General features: G+C 42.5%; 1 long non-coding RNA gene across 1 annotated transcript; it reads left to right on the top strand.

Annotated features, from left to right (window-relative positions):
* Positions 1-1,333: 1,333 nt before the first annotated feature.
* Positions 1,334-9,811, top strand: LOC113008210 (uncharacterized). The gene is made up of 4 exons (XR_013912599.1): positions 1,334-1,456; positions 1,873-2,017; positions 8,354-8,505; positions 9,427-9,811. It is a non-coding gene; the product is annotated as an uncharacterized LOC113008210 (long non-coding RNA).
* The last annotated feature ends 550 nt before the right edge of the window (positions 9,812-10,361 follow it).

Here is a 10,361-nt window from a genome sequence, read left to right as displayed (position 1 = left end):
ATGAGCGCAGAGCTCTTTCAGTGCTGGTAAATGGACCGCCTCCATCCCCCAGCAGAGCCACCATGCCTCACTATAACGGTCAATCTCCTCTTCAATTGGGCCTGTCTTCCCCGAAGCTGGACCAAGATTCAGAAACTATTTATCTCTGAGTTAGTTTGCATGTATCAGTGTGTTTCTATAGCACACTTCAGTGCCAATACATTTGGTATGTGTAGAAAACGGTAAAGACAGGCAGGTATGAGATGTGTTGTCATACTAAGTCACAATATTGTCTTTCAGTCTGTCAGTCAAAACAAACTGTAAAAACGCTGTAAAACAACCACTTTTCTCCAGCTAGTGACGTCGTCTTTGAAGTCAGCAAGTAGTCAAGGTTTTCTTGCACGGAGGAATTTTTGGCACCCCTCCAGGGAGGTTTAAGCCAAATGAAAAATTATAAGAACTGAGAAAAAAATGTAATTCTCTCCAAATGTGTGTATGAGAAATTCATCAAATTAGAGTGGAAAAGCGGAGTATGAACTTAAATCCAACATCTTTGACTTCAGCCGTCAACCTAGGCTAGCACCAGGTAAGCTAGCTAAATATATTTGTTTACTGAACCTAAAGGCTCCTTTTACGAGTACTGCCATTTGCACATCCAGAATAGGGCTGGACTCTTCCTGAGGTTTCAGGTGTAGTATTTAATCACAGTGCCTCAGTCCACAACTACATTTTGTTTTCTGACCCCTCCCATATCAAGTTATGGTGGCCACTGTAGGACAAATCATAAGTAGGCTGTTACTGTGCTGTGTCCATGTGTATTTACTCTGGATAGAAGTATGATACGAGTTGATGTGTCAGATGTGTCACTTCTGCTCACAGTAATTGTGAGATGAATTGTTGAGGATATTCTGAACTTTTCTGTTGTGAAGAGCTGCTGTTTTGGTGGTGTTAGCTGCTATTAATCGGCATTAGTGAAACATCTTTGAAGTGGACATGGCAACTAAACTGTCATTTGATGTGAGATTATAATCAAACTGTTTACCAGAGGGAACATGTGATTTTTAGGACACTTGAGCCTAACATTAGCTGCCATAATGTTAGCTTGATGTTAGCCAGCTGTTTTTGTTGCTTAAGTGACACTCAGTCTGCTCTCCTGAGACGCAAGTGTAACCCAGTAGAGAAAACTACCTTTTGTTATTTTTTTTTCTTGTTTTCGTTTTGATTGTATAAATGTATTTTCATTATTTTATTTTGAAAAGAAACATTTATTTTGAAAAAAGGAAGTGTGATCCTCTAGCAAACTTTATTTTCTGTTGCTGGATCACAAGGGATAAATGCCTTTTTCATTGGTTGAAGGTGGTTTTAGCCTCGTCTTCCGAAACACCAGACCATCATTTCACATGAGCTAGATCTTTTCGCACGTGGAAATAGATGAGACAGGTCACGGATAGCTCGTGCGGAATTTTCTAACATTTTGGTGAGTTTAGCCCATGGGTTTGAAAAGTTAATAATGTGTTAGTCTGTTGCTAAAAGTTGTTTCTTCTGTTCATACCGATTCGCGAGTGGTAATTTGCTGTTTAAAAACGGTTGAAATGCGGTTGTGGTAGGATTTGTTTAGCATACTCGAAGGATGATTGGAAAAATGTATTATCTTGCTGGTTATACCTATTAATCATAATTTCATGGTTAAAAGAGAACAAGAAATTCATTTGTTGTTTACATGGTTAAAATAATTTCATGTATAACGAGAGATATATTCAAAGCATGCATGTAATGTATTACTGTGGTAATGTGAAAGAAATGTGAAAAGAGATAAAGAACTAAAGCTATAGCTGTGATACAAGAGAAGAAACGGAGCTGGCTGTGTACAATAATGTTAATATTGTTGTGCAGGCTAGGTTTTTTTCCCTTGTCCGTGTGGAAGGAACTAAGATTTTGGATTCCAATGGATTCTCTCCGGATGGAGATGGCGAGCCTGAGCCCAGACTGAACTTTGCAGAGGAACTTACTCTTCTTCCTCGATGGAGACTTCCAAGTGGTAACACACAAACCACAAACGAAAGAGAACAAGAACTAGACTAAGAATTTTTGACTCGACAAATGACCAAAGACAAAAAGACAATTGAATATTGAGCTCAAACGACTATTTTTGGGGTTATTTTTGTTTTGCCGGCTTATTCTTATTATTGTTATTGTTACTATCACTACTACTGTCAATGTGGAATTTGTGTCTTGTTTATTTCATTTTTGTGCAAAATAATAACTGTTGCTGCTCAAATTCCGGTCTCCAGCCATTTCATTCTGCATTCGCCTTGCTTTCTATTGTAGCCCTGCCGAACCTAGCAACTGGTCCCTAGTTTGGCTGTCCTAAACTATTTAAGATGAGTCAGTGGTTACAGTAAGTCTTGGCGAGCCAGCCAGGAGGCTTTGTCTCATGTGATTACAAGTATATAACGCACCCCAAATGGACCGTCTTGTTGAACGTGAATCTGTTAAAGTCCCAAATTCGGTGATCGTGAGCGAAATAGCTGGAGATGAGCAAATTGATGAGGTGACTGAATTCCTAAAACAGTATGGGTCAATCTCAAGAGTCTTAAAGGTAGATGATGGTAAATCTGAGTTTATCTCGAGTGTTGTTGTTGAGTACAATTCAGGTACTGCTGTTGATGCTCTTGAGCCGTTACCTTACAACCACATATCCGATAGCGGGGTTAAGTATAGAATACAGTCTCTTGCAAGCGTATACACGCGATGTGTGGGGAATGATACAACCAAGTCATATCTCACTGAGTTAAAAAACCTAGCCAAGATGAGCGGCCGAGGGTTTGCAGATGTTCTGAAAGACATGATGTCACAGATAGCTGAATCAATCAAAGAGCCTGAACATGATCAATCAGAGCAAATTGACTTACCTGAATCTCCCTTGGCTGAGTTTCAGCCTTTAGCTGTTGAACCCAGTGTTGATGGTGCACAGCAATCGAACCAGTCAAATCACACTGCAAGAAACCCAGCTCATAGTGTACCCACCATACCTGCACCTGATTTAAACCCTCCTGAGGTGCAGCGTGTAGTAGTTGAGCACATTGTGAGAAGAGATGATCATTCAGTGCAACATTTTTCACAAAAACTCAGAGCTTTTTCTGGCAAGGACCCCCGGCCAACCTATGAGCCAGATTATGATACTTGGCGTTCCAGTGCTGAACTAATCTTGAGTGACACTTCCATGTCGCAACTGCAACAATCGCGAAAGATTCTTGAGTCTCTCTTACCCCCGGCAGCTGACGTAGTTAAGCACTTGAACCCAGACAGCTCACCTGCAGACTACCTTCAAATGTTGGATTCTGCCTATGGGACAGTTCAAGATGGTGGAGAGCTTTACGCCAAATTTCTTGACACCTTCCAAAATCCAGGTGAGAAACCGTCGTCATACGTACAACGCCTTCAGGTAGCTTTAACTCACACTGTAAAACGGGGTGGTGCTTTAAGCAATGATGTTGACAGACTCCTTGTCACGCAGTTCTGTCGTGGTTGCTGGGATGATTCCCTTTTAAACGCACTTCAACTAAAACAAAAACGGATAAACCCCCCATCTTTTCCTGAGTTGCTTCTCTTATTACGCACAGAAGAAGACCAAAATGCTACCAAAACAATGCGAATGAAGCAACATTTGAACATCACGAAACAAAAAGCGACATACCACCTCCAAACAGTCAAAGGCTGCTTAGACGAAAATGAAGACACAACCACCTTAAGCTCAATTAAAGAACTCTCAAAGCAAGTTGCAGAGCTCCAGGCCCAACTGGTGCAGCTGACCGCGAAATCAAAAGCGCAGAATTCCAGATATGCCTCCCATACCAAGTCTAAAGAAAACCGAAAGCCAGACAAAGTGAGCAAGGAGCGCTCAGAACGAACAGTTAAAACTCAAAGTATCCCACCCAAACCGTGGTACTGTTTCCAATGTGGAGAAGATGGCCACATCAAGCCAAACTGTGAAAATGAACCAAACCCAGCCCTAGTTGCTGAAAAGCGCAAACTGTTTAAAGAGAAACAGAGGAAATGGGAGGTTGAGAACCCTCCAGCCACTAAGGAACAGTTAAACTGAAAACAGTCTCTATTGCGGGGCAAATGGAGACTGCAGCCAGGCGATCATGTCCCACTAAGTACATGCAACATGCTAACTGTAAGCAATCTGTCACTAAGCCACAGAAGTATAGTCTGCCAAAAGGGTTGGTTGGCTCTAAATGCACAGCAGTAGTTAGCATTTCTGGCGTTAATGTAAATTGTCTCCTGGACTCAGGGTCACAAGTGACCACAGTCGCTGAGTCGTTCTACAAACAGAACTTTCCAGATCAAAATCTTAACCCACTCTATGATCTTTTGGAAGTGGAGGGTGCTGCAGGTCAGCCCGTCCCCTATTTGGGTTATATAGAGACATGCATTACTTTTCCAAAAGACTTCTTAGATGCAGAGATGGACATACCAACCTTAGCTCTTGTTGTTCCAGACACTCATCCAAACAGTCAGACCCCAGTGTTGGTGGGAACAAACACGCTTGATGTCCTTTATGAAAAATTTTTGGACCTTAAGACTTCTGACTACTTACCTAGTCCTTGCGGGTTTAGAGCCCTGTTGAAAACTCTAGAACTAAGACATACACAGAACAAAGATGGGAGCATTGGGTTAGTTACCCTGTCAGGCAAGGCTACAGTTGTAGTTCCAGCAGGCCAAACAGTAGTTTTAGAGGGATCTGCTAACGTTCATTGTACTGCAGCAGACACGTGTGCCATAGTTGAACACCCCTCTCAGTCTTCCTTGCCTGGTGGCCTTTGTGTTAAAACTTGCTTGATAACACTTCCTTCCCGAGCTCCACACAAAGTGCCTGTTATGATTACAAATGAAACAGAACAAGATGTTACTATCCCGTCTACTTGTGTCATTGCAGAGCTGGGAGCTTTCCATTGTATCATGTCCCAGCATAATGTCACCAGTGTTAATGAGTCAGCCACAAGTAAGACACCGCTGAATTTCAATTTTGGTGACTCTCCGATTCCACATGAATGGAAAGAGAGGATAACCAAGCAACTCAATGACATTCCGGAAGTATTCGCTTTTCATGATCTTGACTTTGGGTGTACGAACAAGGTGAAACATTCCATCAAGCTTAATGATCCGACTCCCTTCAAGCACCGTGCACGCCCTATACACCCTCAAGATCTTGAGGCTGTCCGGAAACACCTGCAGGAGCTGCTTGCTGCAGGTGTGATAAGAGAGTCTCAATCACCTTTCTCGTCTCCCATTGTTGTGGTGAGAAAGCGGAACAATGATGTGCGTCTATGTATAGACTTTCGCAAGCTGAACTTGCAAACAATAAAAGACTCTTACGCACTTCCAAATCTGGAAGAGACATTCTCTGCCCTTTCAGGATCCAGGTGGTTCACGGTCCTCGATCTGAAATCTGGGTATTACCAGATAGAAGTTGAGGAGGCAGACAAAGAAAAGACCGCGTTTGTGACACCGCTTGGGTTCTGGGAGTTTAACCGCATGCCGCAGGGCATAACCAACGCCCCAAGCACCTTCCAGCGGCTGATGGAGCGCTGTGTTGGTGATATGAACTTACATGAAGTGCTCGTCTTTTTAGATGATCTCATCATCTTCTCAGATAGTTTGGAAGAACACGAACGCCGACTTATGCGGGTACTCCATCGCCTTAAAGAGTATGGCCTGAAGTTATCGCTGGAAAAATGTAAATTTTTCCAAACCACAGTTCGGTATCTTGGGCATGTAATCTCTGAAAGCGGAGTTGAGACAGATCCCGAAAAGATTCAGGCCCTAAAGACCTGGCCACGGCCCAAGAATCTCAAAGAACTAAGATCTTTCCTGGGGTTCTCGGGGTACTACAGACGTTTTGTAAAAGGGTACTCGTCCATAGTACGCCCACTCAATGACCTCACTCGTGGTTACCCACCACTACGTAAGAAATCAAAGTCCAAAGAACCCAACCAGACCTACTTTGATCCCAAACTGCCATTTGAGGACCGATGGACCGCAGAGTGTCAAAAAGCTTTTGACTCCATCATTGAAAAGCTAACGTCAGCCCCCGTCTTAGGCTTTGCAGACTCGAAGCTGCCTTATGTGCTCCATACCGATGCCAGTACTACTGGCTTAGGTGCAGCACTCTACCAGGAGCAGGAGGGTCAGCTCAGAGCCATAGCTTTTGCCAGTCGTGGGTTATCAAGAAGTGAAGCACGATATCCAGCCCACAAGTTGGAATTTTTAGCACTCAAATGGGCAGTGACTGAAAAGTTTCACGATTATTTGTATGGTGGTCAGTTCACTGTGGTTACAGATAGTAACCCACTCACATACATATTGACCTCTGCTAAGTTAGATGCCACTGGCTATAGGTGGCTTGCCGCTTTATCTAACTACAACTTTAAGTTACAGTATAGAGCGGGCAAGCACAACCTAGACGCAGATGGGTTGTCTAGACGTCCTCATGGAGAACTCGTAAATGATGTCCAGTCCAGGAAAGAGCAGGAGCGTGTAAGCCAATTTGTAGAGCGTCACCTAGCTGACACTGACACCACTGACACCATAAAGCTTGTAGATAGTGATGTTGTCCAAGCAATCTGTCAAAATCACCTTGTAAAAGTCAGTGATGATTGTCAGGATAGTGGTGTTACACTTGTAGAATCGCTTACCCTCTCAGCTGATGCGATTCCAGACATCTATGTTTCAGAAGAACATCATGGCTTACCAACCATCCCTGCCTTGTCCCAATCAGAAATTAAGGATAAGCAGAGAGCAGACTCGACAATCAGCCAAGTTATCAAACAAATCGAACATGGTCAGACACCTCCACCGACTGTTAGAAAAGAACTCCCAGATCTCCCTCTTTTGCTTAGGGAACTCAATCGGTTGGAAATGCACAATGAGGTGTTATACAGAAAAAGACAAGATGGAGACCAGGTGACCCACCAGCTTGTTCTTCCTGAGGAGCTCAGAGCTTCAGTGCTCCAAAGTTTGCATGATGACATGGGCCACTTAGGTATCGACAGAACCCTTGATCTGGTCAGAACCCGATTCTATTGGCCACGCATGGCGACACAGGTTGAGCAGAAAGTGAAAACATGTGATCGTTGTATACGGAGAAAGAGTCCCCCTGAAAAAGCAGCTAGACTGGTCAACATAACAACAACCAGACCTTTAGAACTCGTCTGTATGGATTTTCTCAGTCTAGAACCAGACAGTAGCAACACACGGGATATCCTTGTGATAACCGATCATTTCACTAAGTTTGCCCTCGCGTTGCCCACCTCTAATCAAAAGTCACGAACGGTCGCCAGGTGCCTGTGGGACCAGTTCATTGTCCACTACGGCATACCTGAGCGCCTGCACAGCGATCAGGGTCCTGATTTCGAGGCAAAACTGATAAAAGATCTGTGTGAGATCTCTGGGATAAAGAAAATAAGAACTACCCCGTACCACCCACGTGGTAACCCTACTGAACGATTTAATAGAACACTACTTAGTATGTTAGGAACACTGGAATCCAAACAAAAGTCTCACTGGAAAGACTATGTTATGCCATTAGTACATGCGTACAATTGCACCCGTAGTGATGCAACAGGGTTTACACCCTACGAGTTGATGTTTGGCAGAAAACCCAGATTAGCTGTTGATCTTGCATATGGACTTCCTCTCAGCAAAGATCAAAAAGTGACACATTCGCAATATGTTGAAAGTCTCAAGAAACGGCTAGAGGAAAGCTATAGGTTAGCTTCTCAAACCGCACAAAAAGTGGCAGACAAGAATAAGGCCAGATTTGATCGCAAAATAACTGTTTCAGAACTTGAACCTGGGGACCGGGTTTTAGTTAGAAACGTGCGGCTGCGTGGCAAGCATAAACTTGCTGATAAATGGGAGGCAGACATCCATGTGGTAGTCAAACGTGCAGGCGACCTACCCGTTTATACTGTTAAACCCGAGTCCAAGCAAGGTCCCTCCCGAACTTTACACAGAGACCTGTTGCTTCCCTGCAGTTTCCTCCCGGTTGCCACCGCAGACACATCTGAGCCACAGCAGGTTCACCGTCCTAAAACGCGTCAAACCGTTGTCACAGAAAGCAATGAGGATGAAGAATCAATGGAACTTGACAATGAACTTTTCATTCAATGGGTTGATGATTCCCCATGTGAAGAAATAACCAGATTTACTACTGTACATGAATATCCAAAACCTTCTCATGAACCAGACATTACAAACTTACCTGATTGTGACCTTTCTGAAATTGCTAGCAACAAGGAGCTGAATATGGATAAAGATGCAAGCAAAGACGAACTTACCAATCATGTGCTTGTTGAAAACTTACCAGATGGAGATGAGATTGGAATTGACGATCCTGTGGACAATGGAACGGGAACCGTATTGGATGAATCACCTGAGGATTTGGTTAAAGAACCAGGAAACCAGCCTGTTAACTCACCTGATGAGATGGACAGTTGTGATCCCATTACAACTCAACCAGTAAGACAGTCAACAAGAATCAGACATCCACCTAAAAGACTTGATTATCCTGATTTAGGAAACCCTCTAGTTACTGTTGTGAAATCACTTTTCCAGGGTTTGAGCATAGCCTTTTCTGAGTCCCTAAACAGTACAGAGGGACAGTACTGGCTACACATGCAACGAGACGTGCATGACATTTAGCTGGGGAGAGTGTAACCCAGTAGAGAAAACTACCTTTTGTTATTTTTTTTTCTTGTTTTCGTTTTGATTGTATAAATGTATTTTCATTATTTTATTTTGAAAAGAAACATTTATTTTGAAAAAAGGAAGTGTGATCCTCTAGCAAACTTTATTTTCTGTTGCTGGATCACAAGGGATAAATGCCTTTTTCATTGGTTGAAGGTGGTTTTAGCCTCGTCTTCCGAAACACCAGACCATCATTTCACATGAGCTAGATCTTTTCGCACGTGGAAATAGATGAGACAGGTCACGGATAGCTCGTGCGGAATTTTCTAACATTTTGGTGAGTTTAGCCCATGGGTTTGAAAAGTTAATAATGTGTTAGTCTGTTGCTAAAAGTTGTTTCTTCTGTTCATACCGATTCGCGAGTGGTAATTTGCTGTTTAAAAACGGTTGAAATGCGGTTGTGGTAGGATTTGTTTAGCATACTCGAAGGATGATTGGAAAAATGTATTATCTTGCTGGTTATACCTATTAATCATAATTTCATGGTTAAAAGAGAACAAGAAATTCATTTGTTGTTTACATGGTTAAAATAATTTCATGTATAACGAGAGATATATTCAAAGCATGCATGTAATGTATTACTGTGGTAATGTGAAAGAAATGTGAAAAGAGATAAAGAACTAAAGCTATAGCTGTGATACAAGAGAAGAAACGGAGCTGGCTGTGTACAATAATGTTAATATTGTTGTGCAGGCTAGGTTTTTTTCCCTTGTCCGTGTGGAAGGAACTAAGATTTTGGATTCCAATGGATTCTCTCCGGATGGAGATGGCGAGCCTGAGCCCAGACTGAACTTTGCAGAGGAACTTACTCTTCTTCCTCGATGGAGACTTCCAAGTGGTAACACACAAACCACAAACGAAAGAGAACAAGAACTAGACTAAGAATTTTTGACTCGACAAATGACCAAAGACAAAAAGACAATTGAATATTGAGCTCAAACGACTATTTTTGGGGTTATTTTTGTTTTGCCGGCTTATTCTTATTATTGTTATTGTTACTATCACTACTACTGTCAATGTGGAATTTGTGTCTTGTTTATTTCATTTTTGTGCAAAATAATAACTGTTGCTGCTCAAATTCCGGTCTCCAGCCATTTCATTCTGCATTCGCCTTGCTTTCTATTGTAGCCCTGCCGAACCTAGCAACTGGTCCCTAGTTTGGCTGTCCTAAACTATTTAAGATGAGTCAGTGGTTACACAAGGGTAGCAGGTCTAATCTGCTGACAACAAGTATTACTACAGTATCGGGAATGAGAAATAGTAATAATAAAAAATGAAATAGAATAAACATGTTTATGCATGGTTTCATGTTTTAGAGTCCTGATTTCAGCTTCACATAAGGCAAAGTGGATGAGGTGGAAATGAGGGAGGAGAAGGAATACTACGTATGTAGCTGGTTTCTACAAAAACACAATTAGGTGAAAAGGTGATGTCCACTTTGTGCCGTGACTGTATTCAAGATGGGGGGGGGGGGGGGGGCAGCATGGCAGCTTCCTCAAACCAGTGCTTCTCTTTTGTATTTTACATTGATTACTTTTAAGTTTATGAAAATAAATGGAGTGCATTATTTTTTAAGTTACTGCATGTGCTGAAATGTCAGAGTATAGCCTGAGACAAAGCATTGCCCC

The sequence above is a fragment of the Astatotilapia calliptera genome, chromosome 12 (genome assembly GCF_964374335.1).
Source record: "Astatotilapia calliptera chromosome 12, fAstCal68.1, whole genome shotgun sequence".
Lineage (NCBI taxonomy): Eukaryota > Metazoa > Chordata > Actinopteri > Cichliformes > Cichlidae > Astatotilapia > Astatotilapia calliptera.
The sequence above is the reverse complement of the archived record's forward strand: the minus strand, read 5'-3'. Positions and strand labels throughout refer to the sequence as shown.